Raw genomic sequence first — 23,373 nt, 5'->3', positions numbered from 1 at the left:
TCTATCGCTAATATCCTATCTTGAGACATCGTGCAATGTGTCGTGGCGATACCACCACTATCCGGCACTTCTGTCACAAGATAACTAGTCTAATACCTGTCATCTAATTTCAAGAGATCAAGTACATCAATCAATGTAATGCAAATATCCATGCAATAAAATAAAGTATGTGATTTAGGAAAACCCAAGTCTAAACCGACTCAAGTCCATCTCCCAATACCACATTGACTTATACCTTCCGTTGCAGTCTCGGTTTCCTGCGCAGTCGAAGTCCTGAATTCACAGTCTGTCTGGTAATGACAATATGAATAATCTCATATCAATATACCACTCGAATCAATAACAATCTAATAATTCTCGATTTAATTCAAAATCAACGGCATAACGGTACAATCTTCATATTCCCGTCAATACCATATCACCAGATAACAGTTACAGTCCATAACTCATATCCAATACAATCTATACTCAATCTATAATCCAAATCTGTCCGGTATAATTCCATATACCCTAAAAATTCATAACAGTTCCATAATCAGTCCGTTTCTAAATCTGACTTTGATTCTATGATGTCTAATATGTCAAGAACAACATATATGAGTTCCATTCAATTCTGACAATAGCATAATTTCAAAGCATGTCAAAACGTAGCAAAACTTACGTCAAAGTGTAGCCTACGTCGCTAGGAACTCGGTACCGAAGTCGGATTTCAAATCAGACGGACGGATTGATCACACGATTGAATTCTAAATTCAAAAGCTATTTTCCTTCCTCAGCTTCGTTTCCTTTCTTCTGAGGAAGTTTTGCATGTATATATATATATATACCATCTCGCACCTGCCTAAGCCAAGTGGCTTATTTTTCACAGCGCACGTCTCTCGCTCGGGCGGACATAAATTTCCGCCCGGGCGAGCAACTCTCGGCCCTCCTGCGCGATTCAGTCTCGCCCGGGCGAGCTACTTTCGGCCCACATCTTGGCTCTTCCTATTTCTTGGTCCAATTTGATCTTGGAATGGCCCGGCTATTATCATCTTAATTCATACTCAATAAACTCAGATTAACATGATATAAAATTTCGGGCATTACAAGTACTATCCAGGGAAGTCGAATGCAGCGGTAGACGCCTTGAGTCGAAAGGTATGTGCTCTTTCCTTGTCGACTGTAGGTGTATCAAATTTAGTAGAAGATTGTTGCTTGTATGGGTTGACATTTGATACAGAGAATAGACCGTTGCGACTTACTGCGATTCAGATTGAGCCAGATTTGATTTTGAGGGTCAAAGAAGCGCAGAAAACTGATCCGAGCGTTCAGAGATCGATTGATATGGTCAGAGCTGGTCATATATCAGAGTATCAGGTTAGAGATTCTGTTCTGTATGTGAATAACCGCTTAGTAGTACCAGAGACTTCAGATTTGAGACGACAGATCATGTCAGAGGCACACTGTAGTCGGTTTAGCATTCACCCTGGTGGCAGGAAGATGTACAATGACTTGAAGATGCAATTATGGTGGAAGCAGATGAAGACAGATATTGCAGAATTCGTGTCTAAATGCCTGAATTGCCAGCAGGTGAAGGCAGAAAGAAAGAAGCCCGGAGGTTTACTTCAGAGTTTGTTTGTTCCTGAATGGAAATGGGACCACATTTCCATGGACTTCGTGACGAAGTTACCTCGGTCTTCGCGGGGCTGTGACGCGATTTGGGTTGTGATAGACAGACTGACCAAATCAGCGTGCTTTATTCCGTACAGAAGGACCTATCGACACGATCAGATGGCAGAGTTGTATGTCAGAGAGGTCGTCAGATTGCACGGTGTGCCGAAATCGATTGTATCAGATCGTGATCCACGATTCACTTCTCATTTCTGGCACAGCTTGCAGTAGGCTTTGGGTACGACTTTACACCTGAGCACTGCTTATCATCCTCAGACAGACGGACAGTCAGAGCGGACTATCCAGACTTTAGAGGACATGCTGAGAGCTGTAGTACTAAACTTTGGTACTAGTTGGCAAGATTCATTGCCGTTGTGTGAGTTTTCATACAACAACAGCTATCAGACTAGCATTGAGATGGCACCGTTCGAAGCTTTATACGGAAAAAAGTGCAGATCTCCGTTGTACTAGGATGATATCTCTGAGGTACCAGTGTTGGGGCCTGATATGATTCGTGAGATGACCGAGAAAGTGAAGATCATTCAGAAGCGAATGAAGACAGCGCAGGATAGACAAGCGAAGTACGCCAATGTCAGACGCAGACCGTTGGTATTTGAGCAGGGAGACAGAGTATTTTTGAAAATTTCACCTTTCAGAGGCGTTGTCAGATTTGGCAAGCGAGGGAAATTGTCTCCTAGATTTGTCGGTCCGTATGAGATCCTTGAGAAGATTGGCGATCGAGCTTACAGACTTGCTCTTCCTCCTTCATTGTCTGGTATACATGACGTTTTTCATGTATTGATGTTACGCAGATACATGCCAGATGATTCTCATATGATTCAGCCTGACGAAGCAGAGTTAGATCAGACTTTGAGCTATGTTGAACAGCCGATACAGATTCTTGATCGGATAGAGAAACAGCTTAGGACCAAGACCATTCCGCTTGTAAAAGTTCAATGGAGTCGTCATGGCATCGAGGAAGCGACTTGGGAAACAGAGTCTGATATGAGACAGAAACATCCCGAGTTATTCATTTGATGTAAGTATTTCGTCAGTTTGTTTTACAGTTTTATATATACTTGCATGATTATTTGCTTACGAGTTCGAGGACGAACTCCTGTCTAAGAGGGAGAGAAATGTAAGGCTCGAGAATTATCAGTGGTTATCGATGTTAGATTTGAAGATATGAGAATGCATAACCTTAAAATGAGAATTTTGAAGACAGGTCGAAGCCACACCGCACCCGCAGTGCTAGGAAACACCGCACCCGCGGTGTATAGACAAAAGTTGGAAAATTTTATTCGAAGCAAGACCGCACCCGCGGTAAGGACATGACCGCACCCGCGGTCTTTATATCTAATTTGTGAAGTTTGTACCGAACCCAAACCGCAACCGCGGTAGGAACATGACCGCACCCGCGGTCATCGAATTTTTGAAAATCATGGGGCTGCCGAGAGCATAGCGCGCCCGCGCTCCGGAGTACACCGCACCCGCGGTCTTGTGTCAGTTGAAAAATAAACCACTTGTCCTTTATCATGCATATATGATATGTGTCTTCTTCCTCTTTCATTTCAGAACCTGAGAGCCGAGGGAATGCTTGGGAGAAAGCTTCATGTCCTTGTGATTTTCAACTTGTGCTTTTGAATGATTTTGTGTTCCGATTTTAATTCCGAGTGTAGATTTGTGATCCTTGCAACAAGAGCTATCAAAGGATGTAAGTATTGTTCATTTCCAGCATGTTTCGAAATATATGTGTTGGAGAAGTTATGATTTTATTGGAGATATGTGTTCTTGAGATTATGAGCATCGTAAAAATGTAAACGGATCGATTTTCAGACGTTGCATGGTATTGTCTCGATTTCCAGCATATATTGTGCAGAGTTCAGAATGTATATTGATAAGTGTGTGATCTTGAGTATGAGTTGAGGAATATGAATGATCGATATATGTTGAGTTATGAGTTGACGTTACCGAGAATTACGCTGTTATGCCATCGATTTGTACCGAGATTTATTATTGATTGGAATATGTATTGCTTTGAGTTAGAGATTGATATTGTGTGTATCCACATTGCCATTTCAGAGTTATATTGGCTACATTGGACTCGAGATTTCGATTACGACACCGACTATTCGACAAGAAAGGTATAATTCATGTGGTCTTGGGATTGCACAACTCGATTCAGATTTGATACGAGTTTCCCTAAATCACATACTAGATTGTTATTACATTGATTATGTAATGCTTTGTTTATTGCTTTATATTCGAGTCATGAGATATGAGATATTGGCAGATTGGCCAAAACTAGACGTTTCGGTGTATCGACGCATGGTAGTAGATTTACGCTATGTGTAGACCCTCGATACAGAGTTGACCGAAGTCTAGGAATAAGACGTACCGTTGCCCCGAGTGGTTGGGTAGGTGACAGACCGTCTTATTCACACCGGGATCCCTAGATTAGAAATGAGTCGAGTCAAGATTTAAAGGTTGAATACAGATTTGTATTCTTCTACATGTTGTAGATTTTACGTTCATGTTACTTGATATATGCTATGCTTTTGTATATGATTATTACATTGCATGCATCCATGTTTTATACTGGGATATGTTCTCACCGGAGTTATCCGACTGTTTTCGTGTCTGTATGTGTGCATGGCAACAGGTGGGGCAGGATCTGGGTCACGAGGAAGATGAGAGATTGGTGATAGCGTGGAGAGCTCGGGCGTTGCAGTTTACTAGTTGTTTGTACTAGACTTGTACTGAAACTTTTAAACACTAGTGTCTGATTGTACAAAACAGACATGTATGTACGTATGTTGTTTATTTAATATAAAGACATGATATGCTTTAATTATACATTTGAATTAATGTTAAAAGCAAATTTTTGACCCACATTTTCTAGCAAAGATCCAATTAAATCCCAAAAGAATTGAGTTAGAGCCCGGGTCAAGAGGAGCAACAACTCAAGAGGCGAGGAGTTGACCGCACCAATCAAATTGGGAGTTCATCATCATCTTGGAGATCAGACATTGTTGCACGTGAAGAAAGAACGGTGGTGGCCAAACCCAAAGTGGAAATTAAGCAAGAGACGCCTAAACAAGGAGTGCAAGGTAAACCGGAATCTCCTTTTAATCATTCAAGGGATACTAAATGTTTTAGCAGTCAAGTGTTGGGTCATATTGCTAGACAATGTCCTAATTAGAGGGTGATGATCTTGAATGACTATGGTGAATATGAGTCTCAAAGTGAGGGTGATGACGGTGATAGTGATGATAAGATGCCTTAATTAGAGGATCCTGTTGAGGGATAAGAGGCGGTTGTAGGTGAAGCATTGGTGACTAGGTATATAATGAGTGCCCAAGCCAAGGAGGAGGAGAACAATCAGAGGGGGAGCTTGTTTCATACTAGATGCTTTGTAAAGAAAAAGGTTTGCAATGTCATTATAGATGGAAGGATTTGTACCAATGTAGCAAGTTGTGAGATGGTGTAGAAGTTGAAGTTGCCCACTTTAAAACATCCTTAACCATATAGGCTTCAATGGTTGAATGATTGTGCGGAGGTGAAAGTGATGCGAACACGGATGGGCAAGCCCCAAGGAAAGCACGAGATCCCTTAGAGTTGCCAGAGGGACCAATCACGAGTGGACGACTGAAGAGGTTTAAAGAGGCATTGCCTAGGCTTATGAGCAATGAAGAAGGACTTACAAGCAAGGTGAAGAGTGCTAAAGGATTCGTGATGCATGGGAGTAAGTTTGGGAGCCAAAGGAACATTATTCAAATGATATGAATCTTTGTACGAGCGAATAGCAAACACGATTAAATAAGAATCGTGCCCTCAATTCAATAACGAACGAAGAATTCGTGTTGTCCCGATCTTTTTAATCAAGTATGGGTTTGTGATATTCAGCTCTAAATTATAAAAACTTAGCAACAAATATTCACGATTAAAACAATTGAGAAACAAACGAATCTTCAAAGAACTTGTCCTTGACAATCCGTATGAAATCAATCGACAAATGCCACAAGAATAAATCCTTGATAAGTTTGATTTTTGATGAATACAAAGCGAAGCTTTGAAAAAGTTTGAGAAAAAATCTCACAAGTTTGATAAACTATCAATAATAATCTGAATTGTGTTAAAAATTTCGTCCTATATCTTTTACATACTCAAAAGATAACAATATTTAGTTGCCAAAATAATTAGGACTCTAATCAAGTAATAAATAATTTCTCAAAAATGACTCGCGCTCGGGCGGTAGAATTTGACCGCTCGAGCGCCGAGGGTTCTGTACAATTCGCATTCGGGCGGTAAAATATGACCGCTCGGGCGCGAGGCGTTCTGAAATTTTTCTCCTTGTACAGTAACTGTGGCGCTCGGGCGGTAATATTTGGCCGCTCGGGCACCGATGCTTCTGGACTCTTCTTCATTTATCACTTGAATAATGTTCCTTTGGCTCCCAAACTTACTCCCATTCATCTCGAACCCTTCAGCACTCTGCACCTTGCCTGTAAGTCCTTCTTCATTGCTCATAAGCCCATGCAATGCCTCTTAAAACCTCTTCAGTCGTCCCCTCGTGATTGGTCCATCTGGAAACTCTAAGAGATCCCATGATTTCCTTGGGGCTTGCCCATCCATGTTCGCATCATCCTCCCATTATTGAAAAGGGTTTTTCCTCAAATCTAGTTCGTCACCAAAATCAAAGAACGATAAGTCACTAACAATAAAAGTAAAACTCACGTTATACTCACCTGGTAGATTGAGTTTGTAGGCATTTTCATTGATCTTTTCAACGACTTGAATTGGTCCATCACCCCTAGGTGATGCGACCATAGATGGTCAAGGCGCAAGGAAAGCATGGGACCCTTTAGAGTTGCCGGAGGGACCAATAACAAGGGGACGACTGAAGAGATTCAAGGAAGCATTGCAGGGGATTATGAGCAATAGAGAAGGACTTACAAGTGATGTGCGGAGTGCGGAAGGCTTCGTGATGCATGGGAGTGAGTTTGAAAATCACAAGAACACCATTCAAGTGATGAATGAAGAAAATGTCCAGAATGCTCCGCGCTCGAGCGGTAAAATATTACCGCCCGAGCGCCAAACATGCTTTCCAAGAGTTGGTCTCCAGAATACTCGGCGCTCGATCGGGCATTTTCTACCGCACGAGCGCAAATAGTCCAGAGCCCTCGGAGCTCGAGCGGTCATATTTTACCGCCCGATCGCGAGTCACTTTCGGGAAATTATCTATTTCCTTGATTAGAGTCCTAATTATTTTGGCAACTAGATATTGTTATCTTTGAGTATGTAAAGGATATTTGCACGAAATTTTTGACATAATTCAGATTTCATTATTCATATTTTATCAAATTTTTGAGTTTTCTCTCAAAAACCTTTCAAGGCTTTAGCTTTGTTATTCAAATCAAACTTATCAAAGTTTTTAACTTTGTGCCGTTTGTCTGTTGATTTCGTACGGATTGTCAAGGGCAACTTCTTTGAAGGTTCGTCAGTTTCTCAATTGTTTAATCGTGAATATTTATTGCTAAGTTTTTATAATTTAGAGGTGAATAACACAACTCCAAAACTAGATTCAAAAGATCGGGACAAACAACGATTCCTTGTTCGTTATTAAATTGAGGGCGCGATTCGATTTTTAATCGTGTTTGCTTTTCATTCGTACAAAGATTCACATCATTTGGTATCCGAGCTTAGGTTCATTGAATTCAAGTATCTTGTTATTCAAAAACCAGATCTGTTTATTTCTTCGTCCGTTTCCAGATCTGTTTTAGTTTATCGTTCTTCGTCCTTCGTGAATCTGTGAATCTCGAAGAAAAGTTTGGTTTTTATTTTTTTCTTGGTGATTTTCGAGATTTACTTAGCCAAAAAAAAAGTGAAAAAATTCCGAAAATTCACCATTATTTCTTTTCGGTATCTTCTTCAATTTCCTTTAGAGAGTCATATTCAATTGCCTCTTACAGTAAAAAAATTATATATTTTCAAATTTCTTGTCTACGCAGTCCAAGTGAGTCGATCACATTTGCTCACAAGTTGAGACTTGATTGTTTGATATACTCAAATCCAAAGCTTGAGCACCTTGAGATAACTCTCGAATTTGAGTGACATTACTTGAGTGCGAGTGAATTTCTTTGGAGTGAACGGTGAGTATTTGTTGTGAGCAAAAAAAATTTGAGAGAAAAGACGAGTGAATTTCTTTGGAGTGACCGTGAGCATTTGGATGAGGATCATTTTTGTTTTCTACTAACGTTTTCTTGCAGGTACACATTTTAAATTAAATGGAGAGGGAGGTAGGAGATAGTTCAAACCCGGGGTTGTCTAAGGTTCAAATGGAGGCGTTGTTTGGGCATTTTAGTAGGATGATGAGGAATGAATTAGAGCCCTTACATGAGAGGTTGGATAAGCTTGAAGTTAGTATTAGTGGGAGTAAATCCAAACCTAATGATTTGGGTAGAATGGTTGAGGTGTATGATTTGGGAGGAGACGAGGAGAGTAAAAATGAAAATTGGGATAGGAATGGAAGAGGTAGAGGATTCGGTAGAGGAAAAAGAGAAGCCATACGGGGTAGGTATGATGGGAATAGGGAAGATGGTAACATGGGTAGTATTAAGATGAAAATTCTATCATTCCATGGAATATCTGACCCGGAGGCGTACTTAGAATGGGAAAAGAGGGTAGAGTTCGTATTTGAATGTCACACTACTCCGAGAAAAAGAAGGTGAGGTTGGCGTTGGTTGAATTCTTAGACTATGCTCTCATTTGGTGGGATCAATTAGTGACCACTAGAAGGAGGTATAATGAGAGACCTATTGAGTCTTGGGATGAGATGAAGAGGGTAATGAGGAAAAGGTTTGTGCCCAATCACTATGATAGGGAGATGTTTAAGAGGTTACAAACTTTGAGGCAAGGGTTGAAGAGTGTGGAGGACTACTATAAGGAGATGGAAGTAGTCATGAGTATGGCAAATAATGAGGAAGATAGTGAGGCTACCATGGCACGTTTTCTTTGTGGTTTGAACAGGGAGATACAAGATCAAGTGGAGCTTAGGCACTACTTGGATCTAGATGAGATGGTGCAAATGGCCGTCAAAGTGGAGCAACAACTCAAGAGGGGAAGAGTTGGCCGCACCAATCAAAGCGGGAGTTCGTCAACTTCTTGGTGACCAAATGGGGCAAAAAGTGATGAAAGAAAGTTGATGACCAAGCCCAAGGTTGAGACCAAACAAGAGGCTCCTAAACAAGGAGTGCCAGATAAATCTGAAACTCCTCTTACTCGAGCTATAGATACTAGATGTTTTAGGAGTCAAGGGTTGGGTAATATTGCTAGTGAATGTCCAAATAAAAGGGTGATGATTTTAAATGATTATGGTGAGTATGAGTCGCATAGTGAGGGTGATGATGATGATGATGAGATGCCTGCATTAGGGATCCTGATGAGGGATACAAGGCGGTGGTAGGTGAAGCACTAGTGACTAGGCGAATCATGAGTGCCCAAGTCAACGAGTAGGATACTAACCAAAAGGAGAACTTCTTCCACACTAGGTGTTTTGTAAATCAAAGGGTTTGCAATTTAATCATAGATGGGGGGAGTTGTACCAATGTGGCTAGTAGTGAGATGGTGTGAAAATTGGGTTTACCTACATTAAAGCATCCTCAACCATATAGGCTTCAATGGTTGAACGATTGTGCGGAGGTGAATGTAATGCCCGAGATTGTAGGTTGGTTAAATGAATTATGAAGTGTTGCATGGAGAGAAGGACCGCCCCCGCACTCCCTTTTCTACTGCACCCGCGGTAGGTGGGCACAAAGTTAGAGTTTTGAATACAGCAATACCGCACACGCGCTTCTGGTTCTACCGCACCTGCGGTGAGGAGGCAGTAGGGTAGGATATTTTTACAGTAGGGTGATCGCACCCGCGGTGAAAACAGGACCGCACCCGCGGTCGCCGATCTTGAAAATTTGGAAGGGGATGCCGAGAGCTAAGCGCACCCGCGGTCGAGTAGGAGCGCACCTGCCGTGCTCTGTGCGAGAAATCCACCTTTGATTCTCATGTTGACACATGTCTTATTAAGCATATGTGTAAGCTTCTCTTCAGCACTTCCATCAGACAAGGACCGAGAGTTTCTCCATAACACAATTCTTCAAAGCTTCTTCATAGCTTGGAATCTTGATTGTGCACAAACCCGATTACCCGATTTTCAATCCGAGCTAAGATTCTTGATTCCCTTACCAAAGGCTACAAGAGGATGTAAGTATTGTTACATTTTCAGCATGTTTGGAAGTTTACATGTTGGAGAAATTCTGATATGCTTATAATTATGTGTTCGTGAGATTATAGACATCGTAGAAACGTAAACAGATCGAGAAAAGGATAGCATATGAAATTGTTATAATTTCCAGCATGTTTCGAAAATAGATGGTGCAGAATTATTGTGTTATAGCTTGGTATTGTGGTGGATTATGAATGACGGTGATTGATTATTGTTGGTTTAATTGATCGGTATTGAGAAACTACGCCGTTATGCAGTTGAATTGTATTGAGATTGATTATTGATTCGTATACGTGTTGGTTTGAGTTAGAGATTGATAGAATGCATCTTGAATGTGTCATTTCAAAGTTGATATCGACATATTAGACATCGAGACTTCGACAAAGAGTGCACAACGAAAGGTATAAATCATGTGAATTCGGGAAGATACAACTCGAATTAGATTTGATTTGAGTTTCACAAAATCACATACTAGATTGTGGTTTATATTTTGGCATGCTTATGCTTTGTTTATAGATTTATATTCAAGCATTAGATAGGAGAGTCATTGGCAGATTTTCCAAATTTCTAGATGTTCGGTGATATCGACGCAGAGGAGCAGATTGACTCCGATTTCAGATATTCGATACAGACAGGACCGAAGTCAAGGAATAAGACGTACTGCCACCCCAATTGGGAGGGTAGGTGACAGACTGTGACGTCTTATTCACACCGAGATCCCTAGATTAGATACGAGTCGAGTTAAAGAGTAAGAGTCGGATTGTATTATCTGTATTTACTAATGTGTCATAATTACCGAAACATGTGTTATGATTTATTATGAAATTGCATGACATGTATGTATACATGTTTTATACTGGGATGTGTTCTCACCGGAGTTTCCGTCTGTTGTTGTGTCTGTATGTGTGCATAACAACAGGGGGGACAAGATCAGGTTCCAGAAGAACTTGACAGAGATGAGAGATCAAGATAACGTGGTGACTCCGAGCATAGAAGATTACTAGTGGTTTTATATGTTCTTGGAGTTGTATTAAACACTAATTGGTATGATTGTATGAGAACAAGACATGTACTTATGTTTGTTGAAATTAAATGTATGGATGTATTGTGTATGATTTGTATACATTAGTTTATAATGATATTGTTAAAAGAATATTTTTTTTATGACCCACATTTTCTAGCAAAGATCCAATTAATCCCAAAAAATGAATGAAGTTAGAGCTCGGGTCCCCACAACAGGTGGTATCAGAGCGATGGATCCTTTAGACTGAGATAGAATAGAATGAGCGGGGGTAGATTGAATTTTTCTTCCTTGCTTTTGTGTGCTAGCATGATTTATTTCTTTCCCTATTACATGTTGTTTTGTGATCTGAGTTGATTTCAGCATGTATTTGGAAAGACTGAATCAGAACCGATTCTGGATCAGAGGTATATGATCAGAGGAGGGCTGAGACAGATTGTATAGATTGTGTACTAATCTTTTTGATAATCATATATGCCGCCTCGACGAGTACCGCAACCAGCAGCAGGTCGAGCGCCAGAACAAGGCAGTACATCCAATGATCCGATGGAGACTTTGTTGAAAAGGTTTCAGTCGTTTCGATCACCGACATTGAAGGGCACCAAAAATGCAGTTGAGTGTGAAAGCTGGCTTGATGATATTGAAATGCTATTTGATTCCCTGGAATACATTGATGAACGGCGAGTGAAATTGGTTGGACATCAATTGCAAGAAGTGGCAAAGAACTGGTGGCTGACCACGAAGCGAGCATTGGAGCATCGTGGCATGGAGATTACATGGAAAGTCTTCAAACCCGAGTTCTATCAGCGATTCTTTCCTGTGTCCTACCGAAAAGACAATTCAACTGTTTTCAGATTGTACGTGAATAACCGTCTTGTAGTGCCAGATGTTTAAGATTTGAGACATCAGATTCTGTCAGAAGCGCACTGTAGTCGGTTTAGTATTCATCCTGGAGGCCAAAAAATGTACAACGACTTGAAGACACAGTTTTGGTGGAAACAGATGAAGTCAGATATTGCCGAATATGTGTCTAAGTGCTTGAATTGTCAGCAAGTGAAGGCTGAGAGAAAGAAACCCGGAGGTTTACTTCAGAGTTTGTCTATTCCAGAATGGAAATGGGATCACATTTCCATGGATTTCGTGACGAATTTACCTCGATCATCCCGTGGTTGTGACGCGATTTGGGTCATAATCAACAGATTAACCAAATCAGCGTGTTTTATTCCGTACAAAATGACGTACAGACATGATCAGATGGCAGAAATATATGTCGGAGAGGTAGTAAGATTGCATGGTGTGCCGAATTCTATCTTATCAGATCGAGATCCACGATTCACTTCACACTTCTGGCTCAGTTTGCAGCAGGCTTTAGGTATGACATTGCACCTAAGTACTGCTTATCATCCCCAGACAGATTGACAGTCAGAGCGGACTATCCAGACGTTAGAGGACATGTTGAGAGCTGTAGTGCTATACTTTGGCACTAGTTGGCAAGATTCACTACCTTTGTGTGAATTCTCGTACAAAAACAGCTATCAGACGATTATCGAGATGACACCATTTGAAGCTTTGTATGGCAAGAAGTGCAGATCTCCGTTGTACTGGGATGATATATCTGAGGTGCCACAACTTGGGCCATATATGATTCGAGAAATGATTGAGAAGGTGAAGGTAATTCAGAAGAGAATGAAGACGGCACAGGATAGACAAGCGAAATATGCCAATATCAGACGTAGACCGTTGGTATTTGAAGCAGGAGACAGAGTATTCCTAAAGATCTCCCCTTTAGAGACGTTTTCAGATTTGGAAAACGCGGGAAGTTGTCTCCGAGATACATTGGTCCTTATGAGTTCCTAGAAAAGATTGGTGATCGAGCATATCGACTGGCTCTTCCTCCTTCTCTATCCGGGATACATGACATTTTTCATGTATCGATGCTGCGGAAATATATGCCTGATGATTCTCATGTCATTCAGCCTGACGAAGACGTTGAGTTATATTGAACAATCAATACAGATTCTTGATCGGAAAGAGAAACAGCTCAGAACGAAGACTATTCCGCTAGTGAAAGTCCAGTGGAGTCGTCATGAAGTCGGGCAAGCGACTTGGGAGACAGAAGCAGATATGAGACAGAAACATCCCGAGTTATTCTCATGAAGTAAGTATTTATTCAGTTTTGAGTATATTGCCTTTTATACTTGCATTGATAGAATGCCCTACGATTTCGAGAACAAAATCATTTCTTAGAGAGGGAGAAATGTAAGGCTTGAGATTATTAGTCTTCATTGATGTGAGACTCGGAAGATATGAGTATGCATGATAGGAAATGAGGGTTTTTGAAGAAAGGAAGACCGCACCCGCGCCTAGAAAAGGACTGCACCCGCGGTCATTAATTCAAAAATTTTGAAGGTGATGCCGAAGTGACACCGCACCCGCGGTGACGAAGTACCGCACCCGCGGTGCATGGCCAGTAAGGTAGAAAATTTTGTGCGAAGTAAGACTGCACCCGCGGTGCAGGAGTGACCGCACCCGCGGTTGACGTTGATGAATATTTGGAAGGAAGGCCGTTTGTTGAGCGCACCCGCGGTAGAATGAGAGCGCACCCGCGGTGCTGCATGCGAGAAAGCCACCCTTGATTCTTATGTTGATACATGGCATATATATATACACACTTGGGGTGAGTCATTCTTTCTTCAGACATGCAGGAGAGAACCGAGAGCTATTCCAAAAGAAGTGAAAGGTTTCTTTCATTTAGACTTGAGTTTGTGCAAAATATACTCATCCAAACTTTAATACAGGAATAGATTTGTGTTCCTTGTATCAAGAGCTATCTAAGGATGTAAGTTTGGTTAAATTTCAGCATGATTTAGATCCCATGTGTTGAAAGAAGTATAATATTATAGTTATATTGTGTTCTTGACAAATTGAGCATAGTATATACGCAATCGGACCGAAAAATAGACGTTGTATGCTATTGCAACGATTTTCCAGCATGTTTAGAGTTAACTTAGGCAGTTTTGAGTACTATCATATGTGTATGATGAGGATTATGAGTTGAGACTTGTGAATTGTTAATATATGTGAAAGTTGGATTGACCGGTGTTGAGGAATTACATCGTTATGCCGTCAAATGGTACTGAAGTCAAGTATTGAATTGGATACGTGATAATTGAGATTAGAGATTAATAGAATATGTATCCATATTTCTATTTCAGATTTGATATTGACAGATTCGTCATCGAGACTTCGACACCGACCGACATTGTGCGACGAAAGGTATAATGCATGTTTTGTTTAAGGAAGACATAAATCAAATGAGATTCAATTTGAGTTTCCCAACAAAATCACATACTAGAATTGTTGTTTATTTTTTTGATATGATTATGATTTGTTTATAGATTTATATTCAAATCTTTTGATATGATTATGCTTTGTTTATTGATTTATATACAAGCATTTAAGATAGGAGAGTCATTGGCAGATTTGTCAAACTTCTAGACGTTCGGTGTATCGGCGCATAGGAGCAGACTTCCTCCGATTGTAGAAATTCGATACAGAAATGACCGAAGTCTAGGAATAAGACGTACCGTCACCCCGATTGGGAGGGTAGGTGGCAGACAGCGACGTCTTATTCACACCGGGATCCCTAGAGTTAGAGTTGAGTCGAGTCAAGACAGGATTTGATTGAATTGCATGCTTATATAGATTGGTTTCATAGACTATGGAGCCTATTGTTATTGCTTTCATTCATGATTTCTGATTATGTATCAGAATGCATACATGTTTTATACTGGGATTTTTTCTCACCAGAGTTTTCGGCTGTTGTTATGTCTGTATGTGTGCATAAAAACAGGTGGGGCAGGATCTAGATCACGACAGAGATGAGAGATGGACATAGCGTGGTGATCACGGGCGTAGCAGATGAACTAGTAGTTGTACTTTTGACATGTACTGTATTTAAATACTGGTTTGTAGAATATGGACGAAACAAGACATGTATATTATGTTTGTTGTAGTGAAATAAATATAGAACTATCTTGTGCTTGAGTTATATACATTTGATTTAATGTTAAAAGCAAAATTTTGACCTGTATTTTTGAACAATGATCCGATTAAACCCGAAAAGAACTGAGTTAGATCCCGGGTCCCCACGACAAGTGGTATCAGAGCGATAGGTCCTTTAGACTGAGATAAGATAGAATGAGCGGGGTAGATTGAGTCTTCTTCCTGGCTTTTGATTTGCTAGCATGATTTATTGCTTTCCTTATTATATGTTGTATTGTATCTGAGTTGATTTACAGCATATAATTGCCAAGAATGAATCAGAACCGATTCTGGATCAATGGTATATGATCAGAGGAGGGCTGAGACAGATTGTATAGCCTGTGTACTAATTTGTTTGATAACCAGATATTCCGTCTAGAAGGATACCGCAACCAGCTGCAGGACAAGTGCCAGAACAGGGGAGTACATCAGGTACTCAAATGGACGTAACCGCTACCCCGATGGAGACTCTGTTGAAGCGGTTTCAGTCATTCCGACCCCCGACTTTGAAAGGCCCTGAGAATGCAGCGGATTACGAAAGCTGGCTGGATGATATAGAAATGTCATGTGAATCACTTGCCTATACAGATGAACATAGAGTGAAGCTGATTGGACATCAATTGCAAGAAGTGTCCAAGATTTTGTGGCTAACGACGAAACGAGCCCTAGATCATCGAGGTATTGATATTACTTGTGAAGTATTGAAAGATGAATTTTATCAACGTTTCTTTCCAGTGTCTTACCGAAAAGATAAAGGGGCAGAATTCGCCAACTTGAGACAGGGCCAGTGGAACATAGAGGAGTATGTTGTCAAAATCTCGTCCTTGCTTCGATTTGCACCTCATATAGCAGGGAATCATGAGGCAGTTTCCGATCAGTTCAAAAATGGTTTGAATCCGGATATCTTCACCCTAGTGAATACGGGGCGACCCAACACTTTTTCGGAGGCGCTGAATCGAGCGAAGGGAGCAGAGGCTGGCTTGATTAGGCAGCGTGGAGCTTCCTATAGTGTTCAGGGTCAGAGACTGCCACCGCCCGCCGCACAGTTTCCACCACCTCCTCCTCGATTTGATAATGGATGTGGGGACCCGGGCTCTAATTCTTTTCTTTGGGATTAAAACGGATCATTAATATAAAAAGTGGGTCAAATTTTTGCTTTTACATTAACTCAAATGAAAGCTAACATAAGAAGTCTCTATGTTATTCAACAACATAATATACAAACATAAGATACCAATATGTCTGGTTCCGAACCATAATTCGACAACTAGTAATTAAATACAGTACATGCCAAAAGTACAACTACTAGTTCTTCTGCTATGCCCGAGATCACCACGCTATGTCCATCTCTCATCCTCTGCATGACCCAGATCCTGCCCCACCTGTTGTTATGCACACATACAGACATAACAACAGCCGGAAAACCGGTGAGAACAAATCCCAGTATAAACATGTATACATGCATATAATAAATTAAACATGAACATGCTATCATGAATGACATCATATGCACATGCAATGCAATGCGAATCAAACCATGTCTGGACTCGACTCGACTAGAACTCTAGGGATCCCGGTGTGAATAAGACGTCACTACCTACCCTCCAATCGGGGTAATGTACGTCTCATTCCTAGACTTCGGTCTGAGCTGTATCAACGGCGGCAATAAGAGTAATACCTACTCCTATGCTGAGATACACCGAAACGTCTAGCTATTTGACAATGCCTGTCAAAGACTCTCCTATCTTAGATGCAATGAATATCAATATGTAAACAAAGTATAATCATATTCATATCTGAATATCACACTGATCATACATGCTTGAATACAATTCTGAAATCAAAGCCTAAACATGTTAAAAGATTGAATATAATGCTATACACAATTCATAAACATGTTACAATATATCTAATAATACTAGTATGTGATTTTGGTTGGGAAACTCAAATAATATCTTATTTGAGTTACATCTCCCCAAACAAAACATGACTTATACCTTTCGCCGTACAATATATGTCGATGTCAAATTCTCGATGTCAAAGTCGTCGACACCAATCTGAAATAGCAATGTAATATGTGTTTCATCAATTCCTAACCCAATCCAGACATATACTATCTATTTACTAGTACATTTCAACACCATTGACGGCATAACGGTGTATTTCTCGATACCGGTCAATCCAATTCTCACTAATCAACATTGTATCATTCTAAACTCATGATTATTCTCATAAACATAAGATAATACTCAGATCTTGTATAATCTTAGCTCTAAACATGCTGGAAAAGAGTAATAATCGCATCCAACATCCGTTATTCGATCCGGTTGCGTTTCTACGATAACAATTCTCTCAAGAACACATATATATAAGCATATCAGCATTTCCCAAATATGTAATTCTGAAAACATGCTAGAATTGAACAATACTTACATCAACTTGTAGCAAATAAGGAGAGGAGTTCAACACTAAAATCGGATTAAAGTTTGGGTGGCTAAATCTTGAAAAATCACAATTCAAAGCCTTGAAGAAAGTTGGAAGCTCTTCCTCCTCTGAAATCTCGATATCTGTTGCTGAAATGAAGAGAATTTCGAGGCCAATCTATATATATACTTTGCATGCTTTCGTACACATGGCAAATCCTTGGATGTACACGGCTCTCGCTCGGGCGGTCAAAAGTTGCCGCCCGGGCGAGTAATTCGCGGCCCTCGCCCATTCCAGCAGCCTCGCTCGGGCGGTCAAAAACATCCGCCCGGGCGAGTGACTCCCGGCCCTCTTCTCCTAGGCACTCTCGCTCGGGCGGTCAAAAACGTCCGCCCGGGCGAGTCACTTTCGCCCAACTCTATTATTACCTCAATTTAATCTTAAGATGACCTGGTTATAATCATGTCACTCAAACTTGATAATCTCGAACTAACATGTTATAAAATCTTGGGCATTACAATGGAAGCAGTAGTAGTGGCAAGAAGGATTTTCTGAAAGCAAAGGGCAGACAGTTTAAGAAGTCAGGGAGCAGTTCGTCGAGCTCCAGTGGGTCAAGACAGAGAGGTCCTGGCCAGAGTTCAGACTATACAGGCTTGTATTGTAGTTCTTGTGGAGTTAGGCATGCCACTGAGCAATGTCAGGGAGTGATGGGTCGATGCAATATCTGTAGGCAACAGGGACATTTGGCCAGAGTCTGTCCCCAGAGAGGTACCCAGAGATTTCAGAGTGCAGGGTCATCAGCATCAGTCACTCAGCCCGAGAGGCAAGCTTCGTATGTCCTGTGGGGACCCGGGCTCTAACTCCATTCTTTTGGGATTTAATTGGATCTTTGCTAGAAAATGTGGGTCAAAAATTTGCTTTTAACATTAATTCAAATGTATAATTAAAGCATAACATGTCGCTATATTAATTAAACAACATAATGTACATACATGTTTGTTTTGTACAATCATACACTAGTGTTTAAAAGTTTCTGTAAGGCCCGAGAATTTGATTACCGTAATCTGAAATGATTTTGGGTATAATGACCGTAATTTAAGATTAATCTGGAATGATTTATTGATCAATTGATATGATTGAGGTTATACAAACTTGAATTAAGAAGTCGGGCATCGTTACATTCTAATCCAAGATGTTCAACCGAACATCTAGAGATGTTCGGCCGAACATCTCAAAAGAGACGACCGGCGCATATGCGCGAGAAAGGGCGCGCATATGCGCGAGCACTCCAGTAGGTCTCGCGCATATGCGCGAGATGAAGCGCGCATATGCGCGCGGCATGCAAACTCAAAACTCGCCACTTGTCTTGTTAAGTGCGACGTGTGTATATATATGGATATATATATATAGGCATACACGATTCCTTCCGTCAGAAATAAGAAAAAGAACGGGAAGAAGGAACCGAGAGAAGATTTGGAGATTGTGAACGATCCGTCCGTCTGTTTTTGAATCTGAATACGGTATCGTGTTCCTATCAACGTAAGCTACAAGTTGACGTAAGTTTTGCTACGTTTTGACATGTTTTGAAATTAGACTATTGTCAGAATTGAATAGGATTCATATATGATGTTCTTGTCATGTTAGACATCATAGAATCGAAGTCAGATTAAAGAACGGACTGGTTATGTAATTGTTATGATTTTTGGAATCAATTTGACTGAGAATTCATATCGGATATGTATTGTTATTGAGATTATGACTGGTATCGATATTGATTATGAGTTCTGGTATTATATTCGTGATGTTTGGACTGACGGGATTATCGAGACAGTATTGTTATGCCGTCGAAACATCAGTTGATTGAAATTGATCATGGTCGGTATTGATTTAGATTGTATTGATATACCGTATGTCGATTGACATTGATCAGATTGTATTGTGATTTGATATTGATCAGAACAGGTATTGAATTGAGTTGTTTATTGATAATATACCTGTTCGATATTGTTATTACCAGATTGGGATTGGACCGAGATAGAGTCGGGACTTCTTCTTCTTCTTCTGAGCGAGAAGATAAAGGTATAAATTAATGTTGAGTTGGGATTGCACAACTCGAGGGAGGTTTGACTGGAGTTTCCCTAAATCACATACTTTACCTTATTGCATTGATATTTGCATTAAGTTGATTGATGTACTTGTTCTCTTTATATTAGATGACAGGTATTAGACGAGTTATCTTGTGACAGAAGTGCCGGATAGTGGTGGTATCGCCACGGCACATTGCACGATGTCTCAAGATAGGATATTGGCGATAGAGCTACAGTCCTTGACGGTTAGGTCAGGACACTGAATGTTTGGTTATATCGAGTAATGGAATCTATTACGGAATTCGATATAGAACACCATATTTGGTTATATCGAGTAATGGGTATTGGAATTCTTCTATTACGAAATTCGATATAGGAATACTAGGGCACTGGTTATATCGAGTAATAGAGATTATGGTTCCATCTTTTACGGAATTCGTTATAGGAATACCACATCTGGAAACCGGGATCCCTAGACTAGGATTGAGTCTAGTCTAAAACGTGGAGTCACGAGCTTGAGTGACAATTATATTGATTGATATTGATTGATGTTGATTATGTTCCTGAATATGGTTCATGTCCTTTTATGTTCCGGATATTGGTACATATTTAGAATAGAAATTATTCTTGATACTGATCATGTTCCAGATGTTGGTCCATGTTTAGAATAGGAGTTATTCTTGATATTGATTATGTTCCTGATATTGGTACATGTTTAGAATAGAAGTTATTCTTGATATTGATTATGTTCCTGATAATTGTACATGTTTAGAATAGAAGTTATTCTTGAGCTTGATTTATGTTCCTGATATGGGTACATGCTTAGAATAGAATTTATTCTTGATATTGAATTATTTTCTTGATTAGGGTACATGTTTAGAATATGAATTATTCTTGTTATTGATTCCTGTCATGATTTTGATACAAGATATGAGTTTCTGGTATATGCTTTTATATTGTTTATATGATTGCATGTATACATGATTTATACTGGGATATTTATATCTCACCGGAGTTATCCGGCTGTTGTCTTGTTCGTATGTGTGCATGGCAACAGGTGGGCTAGGATCAGGGTCAAGAAGAGAACGAGGCTGGACTAGATAGCGTGGAGATCCGTACTTTGAAGCAACTTAGGGTTCAGCACTGACTTATAGTTGAACCTAGTCGGATTATTGTAGATCATACAATAATTGTATGTTATGTTTAATATGTAATTTGAATTTAATTACATTATGTTTCTGCTGTGTAATTTTAAAAAAAAAATTTAGACCCTGTTTATTATACTTGATTATTTATTCCTAAATACGATTAAGGAATGAATTAGCTTCCGGGTCCCCACAACAAGTGGTATCAGAGCTGTAGGTCCTTGAACTGTAAGTTCCTTAGCACTGAGATAGAAAAGAGTGAGCGTGGTAGACTGAGTTTTCTTTCCTGCTTTTGATTGCTAGCATGTGAGATAGTATTATGTTGATTTACATTGAGTATGCTAGCATGCCAGCATGTTTTATTGCGTTTAACTGTACGTTACCTGAATATCTGAATTGATTTGGTAATATATCTGATTTGAAAATGAATCAGAACCAACTCTTGATCAGAGGTAAGCTGATCAGAAAGGGGCTGAGATTGATTTATCTCCTGTGATGACTGACTCCTGTGATCATCAGATATACCTCCTAGAAGAATTCCAGAAAGGGGTAGTACTTCGTCTGATCAGATAGATGTATCAGAGACTCCGATGGAATTAAAATTGAAAGAGTTTCAATTATTTCAGCCGCCGATTCTGAGTGGTATCGGGACGTCTGAAGAGTATGAGAACTGGTTTTATGACATAGAAATACGGTTCGATTTACTTGATTGTACAGATGAACAGAGAGTTAAACTGGTGCCCAATCAGTTACGAGAAGCCGCCAGGAGTTGGTGGATTACAACCAAAGGAATATTAGAACTTAGAGGTTCCCGAGGATTTCAGGGAGCTAGATCATCTGGATATGGTGATCAAGGAACAGACCAAGGATACACTTGATGATATAGTGGCAGGTATTGTTCCTCTATTATTATGATGCATATGTATTGATATATACTAATGCAATCGGTATGATTATCCTTGATTGGGTGGCACTGATATATGCTTTACCTGTTGGTTCTGTATCTACTGTAGTATTGTTTCTTTACCTTTTGGGGAAAGAATTTGATATCAGTGATATTCTGTGAGATATTATATACTGCAGTAAGTTGAGAATGGGATCGAATTAGGATAAATTGTACTTGTATTGTCGGATGATGACAGCATGATTGATATTGATATATCGAACAAGTACAGAGCAATTATAGAGTCTTGCCAGGAGATGGTAAGATTCGGACCTGAAATTGCCAAGGAATGAATGATATATGGTAAGGGATTTCGATTTTGAATTCCTTGATATCCGTATTATGTATGGTTCGATGATTATCGAAAGGAATGGAATAATTCCTTATGTATTCAGTTGATGACTGAAGTTGAGCCTAGCAGGGACTGAATTATCAGTAGCAGGAGAGTGGCTATAGTTGTCCTAGATCAGATTTACGGGTTTGATATCTATATCAGGGAGAGTGATTTCAGCCTTGATTCGATACCAGGTATTGGTTTCATTTGATAATTTCTTATAGACTGATACGGATTGAATTGGGAGAATTGAGAAATCAGTTGAAAGAATGATTGTCTAAGAGTTAGAGTTACATTTGATTATATGTTTCTCTGGAAAGTACTTCAGTTCCGATTATGGGTTGATGAATCCTGTGTTCAGCAATATTCTGAAGACATTATGCTCGTTTTATCTATGAAATTTTGATATATTCGCAGCGTATGATTAAATTAAATATTCTGGGAACTGAGATTGTGGTATACATAATTGTTCGGATATGAATCTCGATTGTAACAGATTTTATTCAGAGTTTATGATATCTTAAGATAGTATACTGACTGATTATAGTACTGTTGAGACAGGGATCAGTGATTGAGAATGACATTGAATATGGCAGAATTCCAGAGATATCAGAAATGTCAGAAATTGCGTCTTATGCAGTCATTAGATAGGAATTGCGTATTGATATCCTGAATCTGATCCGATATTATTATCATTTTGAGTCTGAGTTTGATACCGATTGTTATGAACCGTTGAGATTATATACAGTTCAGTCGAGTCAGAACTGATTTTGAAGATTAAAACAGTTCAGAAGTTTGATCAGACTGTTCAGAACTTGATTTTTGATAGTCAGAACCGAATACCAGGTAGGTATTTTTCATTAATTTATATTATTAACTGATTTGGTGGTGTCAGATATTCGAATTTGAAATGACAGGTATTGTCAAATGCACACAATAGTAGATTCAGTACTATTCTGATAACAGGAAATGTGTGATAATTCGAATAGACAGTTTTGAAGTAAACAGTTGAAAATCAGTTATGTCAGAATTTGCATTGAAATGTCTAAATCGCTGACAGATGAAGACAGACAGATAGAAAGTCTTAGATTGATTTTCTTGATTATTGATTTCTAAATAGAAATGGGAGTACATTTCTATAGATTGTGTGATGACACTACTGAAATCTTTCTTAGATGGGGTTGTGATGTGATTATGATTGAACGATTGTTCAAATCTTCCTATGTTATATTGTATAGGATGACGTAAAAATATGACCAGACGACTAAGAAGTATGTCAGAAACGAGGGTCAGATGGTATTGAATGCCAAAGTTGATTTTGTCAGACTGTGATTTTCGTTTGATTTTATACTTTTGGCTGAGTGTATAGCATAATTTGCATCTATGATTTATAGATTGACAGATAGTCGGAGTGAACTATCTAGATACTGGAGGATATCCAGGACAT

This window comes from Primulina eburnea, chromosome 13 (genome assembly GCF_022965805.1).
Source record: "Primulina eburnea isolate SZY01 chromosome 13, ASM2296580v1, whole genome shotgun sequence".
Taxonomy (NCBI): Eukaryota; Viridiplantae; Streptophyta; class Magnoliopsida; order Lamiales; family Gesneriaceae; genus Primulina; species Primulina eburnea.
Note: the sequence above shows the minus strand (reverse complement) of the source record.